The sequence below is a fragment of the Halichoeres trimaculatus genome, unplaced genomic scaffold (assembly GCF_033239565.1).
Source record: "Halichoeres trimaculatus isolate MK-OKI-2021-1 unplaced genomic scaffold, fHalTri1.1 fHalTri1_scaffold_10, whole genome shotgun sequence".
Lineage (NCBI taxonomy): Eukaryota > Metazoa > Chordata > Actinopteri > Labriformes > Labridae > Halichoeres > Halichoeres trimaculatus.
In genome coordinates this window covers 24,552,408-24,568,068 of record NW_027437187.1, presented here as the reverse complement: position 1 = coordinate 24,568,068, position 15,661 = coordinate 24,552,408, and the positions used below count along the sequence as shown (strand labels likewise).

Genomic DNA, 15,661 nt, shown 5'->3' with positions numbered 1-15,661 from the left:
GATTATCCTGCCAGCATGAGCTCACTGTTTTCACATTCATATGATGTGAAATTTTCCAGGAGGCTGTTTAAAAGGTGTTCCACGTGCCATGATATGTCATATAAGTCACATAAAACACTTTGGTAAGATCATAGACTGTATCTGCTAGGTTCAGTCACTGTGCACACACACACACACACACACACACACACACACACACACACACACACACACACACACACACACACACACACACACACACATACATTCACACACATGGAGGATATTTGATGTGTGTGCGTCTGCACCCAGAGAAACAGCTGGGCTCTCTTGCCGTCTGTTCCCTGAACGTGTGTGTAGATTTACGAGGCCCTGCACTGATGCTCACGCTCCTCTGACATAGACAGATATTCAGATGCACCGCACAGCTTCCCTCTCTGCCTTCACCCCCCGCCTTCGATGGTTAAAACCCACCACACCACCGCTGTCACATATCTGCATTGTGTACATACACAGAACATTTTTTGTCCCATTGTTTCTGGAGCTACAGTTCTTCTTTGCTCCCCCCCACTGTCAGACCATTGTCACACGCTCCAACTTTGACTCTCAGGAGAAGTGTCTTGGCTTGTTCTGGCTTGATTGCAGTTTATTTTGGCAGGATTGTACTGGCAGTACTCTGGATCACAAGTTCAATCTACGGACGCTTCTTGTAATACGCTAAGGTAGGCTGTTTAATCTCCTCGAAGAAAATCTGCAAATAAAAAGTTCTTGATTCTCCATTATGGTCCCCAACTGTACAGCTGGAAATCAACATACAGACTTTTTTTTGTCACTTGACCTACTTTGACCTTTTACTCATGAGTCATGACATCATTTCATTACGTTTAAACCTACATGAGGTATGCGCTCACTCTAAAAACGACATCATTTCTAGCACCAGGCCTCTGAAGGCACACATTTCATACCCATGAAGCACATGCTATTAGAGTTGATGAGAGATCCACAGCAGTTCATGGCGCTTGTTTGAGTTTGTATGCTCACTATAAGGACATGCGACTTAATCTGTCTTCATTTGTGTTTGAACTTGCTGAACTCCATTTCCAGATTCAAGCTCCTCTCATTCTCACATCAGAAAAGCCTGGATTGGTGCCATGTCTTATTAACTCAGCTTTTCCATCCATGGTCCCCATTTTAAACTGCTTGTATAAGATGATCTCAGTTAGGTGCAAAAACAATCTCTGTTTACGGCTACATCTGGGCTTTCTGAGACCTCTGACTTCCTGTCAATCACAGAACGCTGGACTGTATATTTTCAGAGGTGGTGCTATGGTTATACCATGAGTATTCACTGTTTGCCTATCAGTGATAGATCAAGACACAAGACTGCATTAGAGCTGGGCTATACGACCTCAAATCAATATCACAATGAATTGGGCAGTTTTACCTCAGTAACAAAAAATGCACAATAAATCCTTGACTACTGTATAATTTTGCCATCTGCAGGACATGCAAATAAACTGCTTTTCGATGATTTATTGATCAACTAGCACACATTACTACAATGAAATATAAAAGCATAAAAATCCCTTGCTACCATTCAAGTAACAGGTTAACTCACATTTCCTCTGGATCTGACCTGCTGATGACTTCTGTTCATGTGCCAGTGACGTAGTTTTGATAAACAAGGATGAGATTTACGATCAGGGGCCAGAACATGGTGCTTTATTTTGAAATGACCGCACACTATAATTGTTTTCGTGTCTGATTTGGAATAGAAAAGAATATTTTTTATTGATCCCTCATGGGGTATTTTATTTCTTGCTTTTCCTGTTTGTACAGTCTGATTTGCAGAGATTGACGCGTCTGCAGCGCACCCCAGCAAAAATAGACTGCAGCGCAACAGCCACGGACAGCCGTTGGTGATCACGGTGCCGACAGACCGTGCTGTGTGAATAGAGTGACTAGAGTGGTTTCAAAGTACAGTGTTGTGTGGCACTCACGCTTTATGTGTTCACAACAGGATCAACTTGAACTGACGTTACTTCATCTACGACTGTGTTAGTCGCTTCTTCATTTCAACCATCAGCCGTTTCTTCATCATCTGTTTCCCTTCTTGGTCAGACTGGATGGGTGGAGTCACGTGACTATGCACCCTGTACCTTGACTCACAGGGGAATTAACATAGCCTACCAGCACCACACAGTCAAAACAGACAAAAAAGACTTCAATTTTCTTTCATATTAAAACACAGAATTTACTGACATGAGCAAAATGAAATCTGTTTTCTTAGTAAATTTCAGTAATGGTAAACTTTCAAGAACCTCTTGACACAATATGGATCAGGATTAGGGATGGCTACCGAATTTGGTACTTTTATGGGTACCGACCAAATTCCGTCAAAAGTACCAGGTACCGATTCACATAAAATCAAAATATACCATGTTTAGGTGCCTAAATGCACCCTTGTGACTGTGAGTGAGCTGGAGAGTAGGCGATTTTCCATGCTGGACATGAACACAGCATTGCAAGATTATCAATCGCAGAATAAATATGTTCAATTGAAAATATGTTGCATTTTGATATTGAACAAGTTGATATTCTCTACCACTTAAACACAAAAAAGTACCGAAAACTGGTACTGTTGAGTACTGATACCGATTGCCAGGTAGCGGCAGCGGTACAATATCGTTTCAATGTGAAAGGTACCCATCCCTAATCAAAATACAATTGTATCACAATACATCACAGTATCACAAAATTTTGATATATTGGGATATTCTACACATAACTAAGAAAAAGATAGGGATGATGTTAAAGGAAAACAAAAATTACTCAAAATCAAAAGTACCAAGGAAAACATTAATGTTTATGGCATACTGACTTGCTCAGTGCAACAAAACCCCACATTATCAAGTTTAGAAATATTTTCAATATACTTTGAGATGAAATTTAGTATACAATCTATGTGCAACATACAGTGTAGAAGCTCTTTGGCGCCATCTACCACAGTGGAAGTATGGGAGTCGTATTTTACTTCCAACTTTGCTAAAATATGAATTTTTATTTTTGCAAAAATATCGATATTAAGAGTTGAAATATCAATATTGTATTGGAGGTCAAAGTATCATGATATATTTCTGTATCGATATTTTTAACACACTTCTACTGCATATAGGAGCAGTTGTGTGAATGTAGTCTCTTCTTCTGTGGTGCCTGTGGTTAGTCAGTGGAAGCATCTCTGACCCTCACTGTGTTGGTGAAAGCACTCACACATGCAGCTGCTGTGAAGGTCACCCACAAACACAGGGTGTTGCTTGACCCTGACAGGGGTGTGTTAAACCATTCAAGTGTTTTTTATTAAAGAGCAAAAGGCAAGGGAAGATATGAAGGAGTGAGTGAGAGTCCAAAGAACGACACAAAGGGAAAGGGGAAAATTTAGGAAAGAGAGAAAGGGACCTGCTGGCTAAGGTCCAAATGAACTAGAAAGAGTCTGACCTTCTGTGATTATTGGCCGTCAAATAACAAAATATTGGACATTTTTGTGAGCGAACTGCCGAGGGTAGATCACCCACCGTGTTTGTTTTGGAGTGTCACAGGAACAATACTGTCTCTATTCTCCTGCAGATGGAATTTGGCGTCAGGTTGGTGGCTCAGGAAGATCCAATCATTCCTTTGTTATCTGGGAGAGCAATGGTGATGTAGTTGTCCTTGAAGACTGAAAGTGCACCTGGATACCCTGCTCATTCCACAGCTACACACCTCCTGTGACTCGCAGCACTTTTAACAAATATTCCTGGAGCTGCATGACGGCTGGTTACATAAGCGGTTGAGGTAGCCACAAGGGAAGTTTACCTGCCAGTGCAAAACCATTCATGCCCAAAGAGACTGCAGTATTTGTCATCCGTCATATTTTAGAATTATGACCGCTGAAGTAGAAAATATGGCGAAGATTCATGCCAGGTGATTTTTTTTTTCAACAAAGCAGAGAAAGGGTAATGGAAGGAATAAATGCAGCTGAATAAAGGAAGACTCTGCGGATAAATTAATGTGTGTGAGGCACTACTGTGGACTGAGGGACTGTGTTTGCTCATGCTAATGTTGAGGATTAAAGTTGGATATCCAGTTTTTACTGGATAGCCAATCCAGCCCATTAAGTTGGGGTTCATATCTCAGCACACAGGTGTAAAGTAATAAATGGAAGTCATGGAAAGAGCCATTTCACTCAGCAGTGCCTGCTTGCCTCTCCCCTCCAGCTGGCTTACATGGTGATGCTTATAAATGTCTTAGCATGTAATTAAAGCATGGAATGCCTTTTCAATTAAAGTTATTGGTTTTGATCTTTTGCTTTAGCTGTCTGTCACACTGACTTAATGACTGCCGAGGAAGGCGGCTGTTGAAGACAGGGTGTTTCTTGGGAGAAAATTTGGGGTGCAGAGGGGGACAATTATAGAGGGGGACGCCTACAATGGATCTGGATGCCTTTTTCTGTCACAGATGTGGGTTTGGCTGGACAATGGGTGCTATAGTCGGGGATTCTGACATCATGTGTTGAGGAAAAATGAAGTGACAACAACAATAAAGTGTCTTTTGTTTTGATGGGACTCTGCAGATTAATAAAACATCTGTGGCCCCTTGCCCCCCCATTGGGTTCCCCTGACTATCAACTCGTGCCAGTTCTTCCTCTTGATTGATCATAGAGCAAGTCATCAATGTGCTGACAGTGCTGCCACATGTTAGGTTTAAAAGGTCAAGTGAGGTCCTGGCTGTCATTAGAAACTTTTACTGATGTTGTCTATGAAACCAATCCTGGATTAATTTAAGAGCATACTCAATAACTTCAAAACAGTTGTGTGGCACATGCATTCACTTTGTATTTTTTACACAAGCACACGCAGAAAGGCAGTGTCAGTTTCCACATAAATGCTTTAAAACACGATTTGTCTCCTTGAAGTATTGTTGTTTTTTTCAGAATCAAACTATTGCTGTGTCCAAAATTGCACACTTCTGCACTTACACTCACTGTTTCGAGTGCACAAGTGTGTTCACACTGACAGTAAGGAAAAACGCAGTGCAATTTGATTTCTCAGCTGGCGCACTCAAAACGGTCAGAAAGTTAAGTGTGAAACAATGAAAACTTCTAACACTCAGGGGCTGGTTACATGACAATGGTTTTAGGGTGAAACGCAAAAAGTATTGTGGCGTTTCGGCCTCATGTTTATACGGAGACAGCGTTTTAGCTGACCTAAATTGCAAACTTTGAAAATGGCCTCCAGAGTGGAATTTTTCGGAAACGCTGCAGACACCAATGCCATGTAAACAGTTCGCCGGCGTTTTCAGTGCAAAAGCTGATGTCACACTCTGCTTTGCGTGAGCCCATACAACAGTACAACACTATTGTTGCTACTATTGTTGCTGACTATCATGTTGTGCTTGTGCTGCTCAATGTGCTGACTGTCTTTCAACAAAATGTGCATCTGCACTTAGTATTTACAAATACACCAGATGATCAGCTCAACTCTACTTTAGTGGAAATCTGCCGAAAGCGGCTTCTGGACAAGACAGTTATCGCGCCAACTACAGGCCTGGCATGCTTGCTACAGCTTTTTCAGTCCCTCTGCGTTTCTATGTAAACGCAGATTTTTTTTTCACTGCGTTTTAGTGTTTGAAACGTCATGTAAACATGGTCGCGCACCTCACAATGGGTGCCATATTAGGTATGTAGAGGAAGGGGCGGGAACGAATCAAATAATGGTCGATGGATGCAATCAATGAAGAGCAGAGGAACACCTGTGAATGTTTGTGGAATGTGATTGTAGTTTCCAGTAAGTACAAAACCACAGTGTTTCATTTGGGACAACACTACCCTCTAAGGTTTTGTGCACTGCTCTAGTAAGTGCAGAGTGTACACAGTGCACTTCATGTGCACTTGCAGAAGTATAAGATATGGGACACAGCATAAGGTTGCATTTATTCTTAGTTCTATGCAGGAGCCCAGTATCTGCTATGCAAAATCAAACATTGCATGTTTTTGTAAGGCCACAAAAAAATTTCATCCTCAGTTAAACTGGATGATACCTGGCTGTGTGAAATTCAAGGACTCAGCTGAAAATCTCAATAGATAAAATGAGGCAATTCCCATACTTATCTGACTCAGGCCAGTGTAATCTGGATTACTGTCAGCATGCTCTTCTTTGTTGTTGTGTTTGGTGAAATCAGTGTGGAGATGTCAGGCTGAGCAGAGAGCTGTCCTCAGGGCTCATGCATTGAGGAAGCAGTGGTGAGCAATCAGTGAAATTTAATCAAGCACACATGCCTGTGCATATTTGGAGGTGTTTACCATGCACTTGTTTTTCCTCTGATAGTTGGTGGAACGTGACTACCAAGCTCATATTTCAATTTGTGTGTGTGTGTGTTTGTGAGAGAAAGATAGTGTGTGTGTGTGCCCTTTGTGAACTTTCAGCTCTGTATGTGTATGTACTTGCACAGTGCCTGCTCTGTGTACGAAATTAGTGTCAGCATATGTTCATAGAAATGTGCTCGTCCTCTGGTATCAATAGCTGGTAACACTGACATCAGCCTCAGCAACAGCCTGTGGCAAAATAAAAGACCGGTTGGAAAATGAGGACTATTAAAGTCAGGGTGTGTTTTTATTTTATCTGGATGGATTTCAATTCCATCATCTCTATCACAGGGGATAAAATGTGTTGTACCTGTTTCCAAACAGCTGAACCCTTTCCAGATATCAGCTTGTAATCACAGGCAGGACTTTGACACACACTTGAGTGTTGTCTTTTATGTGGTGGCGTTTATGAGGTGAGTAACTACTTTTGTACACAATGAATAATGCATATCATATGTGACTGTTGATAAGACTTAACCACTAATCAGATTTTTTTAGTTTTATTCCATTGCACGTTTGAAGTTTTAAATATTAAATGAGTACCATTCTTTGTTTTGCTCATATTTGTCTGGGATATCTGCTTGTGTCTCCTCCTGTGTCAAAAAATAAATGTGAGCATGTGAGTGACAGGGAGGATGAGCTTTCACTGACTTATCCAAACAAACTTGACATCAGGGCCTCAGCAGCCATCACAGGTTCATTTCTCAGACAATCTGACGAGTCAGACTTTGAAGATTATGACACGCAATGCAATAACATAGATCTTTTTTTCTGTGTTGTTATTACAGTTTTGTGTGAATATTGGAGTGCTGGAGAATTTTGGCTTTCACATGGAAGCTATTAGCTGGAGGGCTTGGGTGAACTGTTTGGTGGAGAGGAATGGGGGCTGGAGACCATCCCTGCGTTATGCTTAGGTTTGATTTTCCCCTAAGTCCCATGCCTCCTCTGTTGGGGTGGAGACAGACCGGTTTCCTCCTGAGACGACCTATAGTGTGAAACCTGGCCATGAGAAGTCATCTGGCATCTTGAGCGAACAAGCCAGTCCAGGCTCTGGGAAATGTAGGATTATTAAATCCATCTCAGGTATCATTCTAACAGCTTCAATTATTAATGGAACTGTGCTTGACTGCCAGTCCTCCAACAATATGTAACTTTAAGCTACAGCATGGTGCAAGTCCAGCTCTTAAAGGCTCTGACTGTGGATTACATCTTTCCAGTCCCAGCTGGACTTCACACTACAGTTGATATCCAGCTTTGCCATCATGGAACCATCTCCTGCTACCAATTAAGAACCATCTGTGTTCCTCCTTGCCCATCCAGAGACAATCCTTCCAACTCTACCCGGCTGCTGGAATGGATGGTCCATACTCAGCGACACTGAGAAGGAGAAGAGAGTCGAAGAAAGCCCATCTGGACTCCATCAGAAGTGGGTAAACAGAGCCAGATCCTGCAGTGAGCAATGAAGCCTTGCCTTGGCTCCCACCCACCATCACAGAAGACTCAGGCAATCGCTCAAGCTACAAAATGATACACACATTGTCATTAACTCAAACCGTGTGCAAAAATGCAAATTTACTCAAAGCTTGTTGGGTGCACTCTCAGCCATGTGCCTTTTTGGTTTAGTCCTCCAGTGGAGCAGTGGAGAACAGAGGAGTCGTAAATCTTCTCCAAGGTCGGGTCAAGTGTTTTTCTCCTCTTTTTTTGCGATCCACTAAAACTTCTTTAATAATGTCTCTTGCTCTTCTGGTTAGTGTCACTGTTTATCCCCCTGTACTTACCACACACGACCAGGTGCTATCCCAACTCTGCTGTAAGCCAAAAAGGATTAGTTTACGATGCAAATGGGAAAACACCAGGGTTGGACAGAAGCATCCCACACTGGCACAGAGGATACAATAATAATCAGGACAAGTAAAGATTAGTAAAACCTTTGGGGTAGTAACACTTTCACCTGATACAGTAAAACAGCACTTCTCCCCAAACCCCATTCCCCCATCCTCTGATGTCCCAAAGCATTTAAGGCACAACATCCAAGAGTTAGGTTCCAGCATACCTCACAGAGTCATGGGTTACCTTGTGTCAAGGGCAGAAACAGAGCATGTATTTTAGAATAATCCACTCTTTGAGACACTGACAAAAAGGGCAGCACTGCTTACCACGCCTCCTGAGATTCATAACAAACTCTAAACCTCTGACTCACCATTGTGAGTTGTACTCTCAAGTTGGATGGCCTGCTTTGGTGACCTTGAAGCTCACACACTGGTACACTTTCATCTGTAAGGCAAGTCTTGGTCTGCTTCTCCACTATTTCTGTTTTTATCATGCAAAAAAACAAAACAAAACAAACAGAAAAAAAACAGACAGTGATCTCTGCGTTCTCAGGACCTCTTTGGTCTCTGTCCCAAACGCTCAGACAGAAATGAGAAACAAGGGCTTTTGGGTACTCTGGACCCTCAGCTTGGAACCAGTTTCAGATTGACTTTAAACTTAAGGAGCTGGTGTCCTTAAATTTTTTAAAATCTAAAATAAAACACATGGAGGCTGGTCCCATAATGTGTCAGTGTTGTAGCTTGACTGCTTGTACGGTTAATTTCCAGAATGACTCCTTGATTTTAATCCATAATCTTGTGTTTTGTTGGCTGTGCGTTGTCTTGTTTTGTGTTTTCCATCTGTAACTTTTTGTTTTTGCTGCTGCCTGTCTTGACCAATTCTCCCTTGAAAAAGAGGTTTTTAATTTCAATGAGACCAACCTGGTTAAATAAAAAAACAAAAAACAAAACAAAAACATGCTCGGTTTGATACAGGACGTTACATCCAGGAGCCACTTACCAAGCGTGGGCCTTCCATTGAAGCGAGATGCCCATCTGTCCAAAGCGAAAGCAGCCATGCTGGCCTCTGTAGAAGTTAGATGAGTGTTGTCTCCACCAGTAATACCAAACAGGGAAACCCTGACAGTACAATTACTCAGCTCTTTGTACTGGATCGTGAAACCTATTTGTTTGAACTTTTGCAGTAGGAGAAACACGCAATAATGTAGTTTTTTATAACAAATGAACAAACTTCACATTTTTATTGATGGTGGAGAAATAGTGTTGCACCGGATTGAGTTTCTCTTTGTTGTTAACAGAGTCTGGGATGTTTTCTGAATTAATCAGTCCTTAAAACCCTCCTCAGTTTTCTCTCTGGGTTTTTTGTCTCTTCCCATATCACTGATTTTTTGACCAGTTCTGAATTTTAACACATACCTTCTAAGAAAGAGTCTGCGTGCTCTTACATGACATCTTCACATCATAGGTTTGTGTATGAAGCTGTTTGACAGTTGATTTAGTGCTGCTGCTTTGGAATTTCTCTATTGGGTGTCTCCACCTGGATCTCTGTGCAGCTTACATTAAGCTGAAAGCTTATGTAAAAGAGACGCTCAAGGAAAGTCAAGTGAAACAGCAAGTTTCCACACGTGTTCAGTTTAAACCCCTCACTCTTTGGGACTGCGGTCACAAAAGCAACAGCTTTGTTCTTTCATCACTCAATCTCCCAGCAGCCGGTCAGAGCTCCACATTTCTCACTGCTAGCAGAGTCATCCAGCTTTACTTCATTTTCCAGCATCATAGCTTTGAGTTGTGGACCTAACCTGACCTTTTTATCGCACATGGGAAGGCCTTCTGACATGCTGCAAACTCTACACTTCATTACTTTAGTGTTTTATTGGCTTCTCTATCCCTCGCTTTCCTAAAAAAGAGATTAACTGTCCCAGCCTTGCACTCACTGCATATTTGATCTTTTGTGCTGATCAGGCTTAGAAAGTGTACCAATGACCATAAAGGAGCTGACTGCTCTGTGTCCTGTTCCTGTTTCTGGACAGATTTATTGTAATAATCAGGTTGTAAGCGGTCATGGTCGGGGCAGCTGGATGTAAAATTGCGTTATGGTAATAATGATAACAAGCCTTCTTTATAAACTCCACATTCTGCCAAGTCTAAATGAGCAGTAACCCCAGCGGTCCGTGTTGTAGACATCATCAGTGCTCAACAGCTGGAGGTGGAGAATGGTTGGGGATTGGGAATATAAGCTCTTGTCTGGAGGATGCTGTTTCTCTGTGAGGTTGGCTGTTGAGATTGCACTTTCAGACACTGGAAACATTTTGAAGGATAGAAACCGACTGAAGCACAGCTGGCCTCTGCTTCCTCCTGTGCTATGCAAAGTTTCTCAGACTGCTTTGATCTTTACCAAACTGCAAGGCATAACCACTCAGTAAGACTGCGTTACGATTGGGTGTCCAATTTATGTTTCTGATTACAATAACTGAAATAAGAGCTTGGTCCATTCTTTGTTACCTCTCCTGTTAGTCCACTATGAAGCTGCCTCTGAAGGGGATTAAACCATGTTGAAGTTGAGAAATCCCAGCCCCTTCACCAGACATGGCTGAGCTAAGCTAACCTTAAGTGAAAACACTTTGATTCTTTCTTTATATTTCCCCATTGGCAAACCTACGAAAGTTAAGGTTAAGAAATAAATGAAAGTGAGGCTGACCTAAATATGAGAAGTATTCCAGACGCTCATTTTTTCTTTTCACATTGAACAGGAATTGGTTAATAGAGCTATGAAAGGTCAAAAGCATTGAAGAGATGAGGATACGGTGAATGTGGGTATAGCAGAGATGCTACAGGCTGGCTGCAGATGTCTATTTGTATCTGTGTGTGTATTTCGTTTCTTTGTGCAGGGGTAAGTGAGGAGAGCTTTGAGTTTTGTCGTTACTAACACCATGTGTCTGCCTCCTCTATATACATGGGAAACATTTATTAGATCTTACATGTTGGAAATGAAGACTGCACCACATGCAGGTATGTCATGGTTTAAAATTGACAAAATGTGGGTGCCCAGGCCGTACTGTTTATGAGAATGTGAAAGTTCACTCCTGCTGGGGTGTAGTCTTGATTTTACCTGCTGCAAACCATACACACACTGCTGGAGGTCTTTGGTTTTATGGGATCGATTATTGTTTTTTATTAAGAGCAGATGCATTGGCTAAAAAATGGATTGGCCCTTCAAATGGGATCTACTTGACTTGGGTCACAAGGCAGTATGTTTTACACAAGGTTGGCACAGTGAGTCAACCAGGTGTTAAACTTGGCCCTGTATGCTCATTTTAGTTTTTTCAAGTGGTACACATAGGGAAATTAAACTTCAACTTTTCTTTTTCACCAGTACAAACCAAGTGTAACATTAATAAACAATCAATCATTTCAATCATCTTTTGATTGTCTTAGCAAGAGGTAAATAGTAAAGCTAAGGCATAGAGTAGGTATATATTCCAATGGGGACAAGTACTGTTTGTTGATAATCTATATTTAAACCAGTTTAAATAATTACTCACTCCATCCTAACAGCAGGTGAACCTCTTTGTTTATGTGAAAAGTGATAAGTGTTTGGAACCCACCCCATAATTTAGCACCTAAGTCGTCTTAAGTGCACCATAAGCCTCTGTCCCTCACCACATTCCTGTGCCACCCAGACTCCAAATTACTGTAAACTAAACCAAACCCACACCGTGGTAACGGAAGGGTGTCAATTTGGACAGGAAAGAATTTATTTGAACGTGACTAGAGTTTCTGTGGCTCAGCTCCCTGGTGGGGATGTGGAGAGGGTCTGTCTCTGGTTTCTCTGTCCCTTGACGTATATGCCACATGCACCCCAAACAATGGACGATTCATCCGTCGCTCTGTCCTACTGCAACAACAGGAAGGCTGTGAGGAATGAAAAATCCCCTAAACTATATCCTCAGTGAGAATATTTTCAAAGAAACAAATAGAAACCAACACAGATCTCATATCAACAAACAAACACTAAATCAGAACAAAACAATAGAATCATTGGCAAGGGAAAACTCTTCTGACAGGCAGAAACCTGGTGGTGGACTGGACTCATTGGTGGAAGCCATCTGCTGTGACTTGTGTTGAGAAAGTGAGATAGAAGAGATTGACAGAAAAAGAGACAAAAATGTTTTCAAATCTTGGGGGGGACCTGATCGCAATGGAGCCTGATACTGATCCTGTTGACTGAGCCAGAACATGGACTTGGATAAATCACAGCACCCTAAGAACACCTTCATTGATTGCCATAGTGGATCAGAGAATACAGCAAACTGGAGTATCCTTGGTCCACATATGCACTAAACTAGTGGTTCTGAAATGGCGGTACATGAGGGTATGCAAGATTTCAAAATGTATGTTCAAAAAATTGCAACCAAGCAAAATTACTTTAACACCATATGTTTCAATTAATGTTTGAATCAAGTATAAGTTTACATTCATAAACTGAATATTATATTCTTTTTCAACCAAACTGCTTTGAGCTTGTTAGGGGGTACTTGGCAGAAAAACTACATTTCACAGGGGGCACATCACTGAAACAAGTTGGAAAACACTGCACTAGACCATGCTTCTGTCATCCTTATCTTATACCTCAAATTTCTGTAGTTTTTCTGTCAATAAAGAACAACGTGATTCAAAATAGAGAAGTTTTGAGATTAAGAGAGGCAAAGTTGTACTTTGGCACACCCACTTCCATTTATGCAATGATATAATAAACACTCAGGGTCTCCCTCTGAGCACCTGGAATGACCTTAGCTAACCGATTCTTATCAGTCTCACATTTCTTTCTCTGCTCTCAGAAATATCTGGGAGGCCCAAGGACGGAGCTGTGACCTGAAATGTTATGCCCTTCAGACGAGGAAAGCAGCAACGTTTGTTGTTCCTTCTTCACATCTAGCCTGACACACATACGCTCACTGTGAAGTCATTTTGTACTTTGGCCGCACAGAGAAGTAATTGATTCACAGTTTCTTGTTCAGACACCTTCGTACTGTAGCTTCTGTAGATGCTCAGGCGGCTGGCTCAGGTCACACAGCACAGAATAATAAACCCACAGTGGGGTGATGTGTTTGAACCCTCTCAGACAGTCCCCCCTTTTTCTATTCTTCCTTCCCCCAATTTCTTCTTCGAAGCCCAGATCAGGGAGCCAAGGTGATGACGGGCCCCAGAGTTACCCAGTAGGCCTCTCTTACTGGTCCTGCACTGAATGGGTGTCTGTTCCCTGACATCTCCATCTCTCATCACCACCCCATCAATCCCATGCCTCTGTAACCATCCCTGCAGAGACAGGGCTCCACTTTGTCCCAGAAAACCCACCCCACTTCCCCACTAGTTCCCCTGCCTTATAGCCCCCTACTGTGCAGTGGGTGTGACATCTACCTGACAGGAGAGGCCCCTAAACGAAAGAAACTTTAGCTAAAGCCTCCGTTTATCTCTCAAAACATCAAAACACCATTGCTAGAAGCATCAGCATCCCAACTAATCCAAATACCACGTGTGTCTCCAAGAGTGAGAGACCCCCTCCCCCGCTCTGTATATCCATAATGGAGCCCCTCTACCTTGCTTTCATCCACATCAAGGTTCCCTGACCCAGTAAACGCCTGCAGGATCAAGGCCTCCTCAGGGAATAGAGGTGGATGTTATCATAGCATTCCAGCCCACGTGAAAGTATGCCAATTAGCATAGCTGGAGAATGTTGTTTTGATATCCTCTTTCACCGAGCCCTGAGCTCCATGGCAGGCACAGCCCATGTGGCTGGCTCTGAGCTGTCACTGGACTTTCTGTTGATGCTGAATATAGATAATTTCTGCTGCATCTACACTAAAAATCTTCATACATTTTACAAAAGTAGCAGACCAAACCTGTTTATGCAACAAGATTTCTCATTCTGTTCCTTTTTCCAATTTCCTCTTGCTTTGTGTTGGGATCTCAGCTCACTGGACATATTCTTTTATAGTAAATGGGTCTTTCTAGCTGCACAGAAAAAGTCCCACTCTTGTGTGTGTGTGTGTGTGTGTGTGTGTGTGTTTTTCTCTGAATGCATCAGAGAAGTAATGGTGTGTATGCTACAACTTTTACAAACTCCTCTTGTACCTTCCAGACAGGTTTATTGGGTGTTTGCTCTGCAGAGCAAACAAACTGTGAAGCCTGTTTGTTTTCTTTCCTTGCTTTCTCCTCTGGGAAAATCATGGAGATCAGACAAAAAAGGGTTTTTCAAAGAGTCCACGGTGTAGGTCACACACCACACTGAAATTAGGGCACATACATAACATTTATTGGACAGTGATTCACAGAGCTGGGAAATGTGCTTCAACTGTCCTCTAATTATACAACCATTTATTTGATTAAACTGGGATTGTGGTCACATAATGAAGACCTTACACTTGGAGACATGGTGGTGGATATTTGACCTACTTCACCTTGCACAGGCTACATTACTTACAAAGTGTATGTTAAGGATGTGAAGCGTGATTTTGTTTCTATGGCTAACATCTCATTTCACAACATTACCAGAAAAAAAAAGACTGACGAAAGTTGGACTTGTACCTCTAAAGGGTACTGTTATGTTTAACCTTTTGTAGCTTTTAAATAGCTGAAAAAATCTCTCTTCATAAGTAATCTTGATCTCATCTGAAGAGCATAAAAGTTTATCCTCAACTTGCATTTTGTTTTAGAAAAGAGGGGAGAATAGAATTACAACTGAGCCTCTGACCTTGAAAATGCATGGAAACTGCAAGGAGTCTTAAGGGGCCATCATGTCGTAGTTTGTCACACTTTGACAGTATTTTGATCCTGAAACATTGTGACACAGTTGTTTGTCCCACTGAAACAACATTAAAACCTTTTGGCTTTCTAAAGAAGAATGGCTTGTGCTGATGGTAGATCATATTCCACTGGACGTCAACAACATGAGTCCAGGAGTCCACAAATTTGAGGTTTTACAGCCAAAATGAAATAAGCATCAACAAGGCTCAGGAACTCCTTGGACTCAGGTCTCCAGCTGTCTGGCAATCTCACTACATGCCAAACTAAACAGGCAACTGATGCAAGTTGGTTTAAAGAGCAAGCAGTGAAAAGGCAACAGAGATGGAACAAACACGAACCTGGTGCGAGTCCGCTGTAACAAGCACATACATGTAGTCGCTGCAGGGAGGATCAAAGGCAATCGGTGCTAGCTCTGCTAATATTAGCATGCTCAGCATACCAACTTTACTGCAACTGCAACTTTAAACGTGTTTATTTCCACCTTAAAAACAGCTTATTCTTGACTTGGTGTGTATGTGATAGCCAGCCTCTAGTGGACACTCAAGGAACAGCAGGTTTTTCTCACTTCTGCATGGTCTCATATTTTAAACCAGAGGCTGATTGATCTAACTGCACTGGTCTTGATTCCTCTGCCTAACCAAACCTATTT

The 15,661-nt window shown here is 42.0% G+C and overlaps 1 protein-coding gene across 2 annotated transcripts in view; it reads left to right on the top strand.

Annotated features, from left to right (window-relative positions):
* Positions 1-15,661, top strand: part of znf469 (zinc finger protein 469) — a 214,936-nt gene that overhangs the window by 15,931 nt on the left and 183,344 nt on the right. Inside the window, exon 3 of one of the 2 annotated variants that reach the window (XR_012598880.1) lies at positions 7,168-8,050. The exons of the other annotated variant lie outside the window; for it this stretch is intronic. The gene's annotated coding sequence lies outside the window, so the exon portion shown is untranslated. Of the gene's footprint in view, positions 1-7,167; positions 8,051-15,661 lie in introns of those variants that run through there. 2 annotated transcript variants of the gene reach the window in all.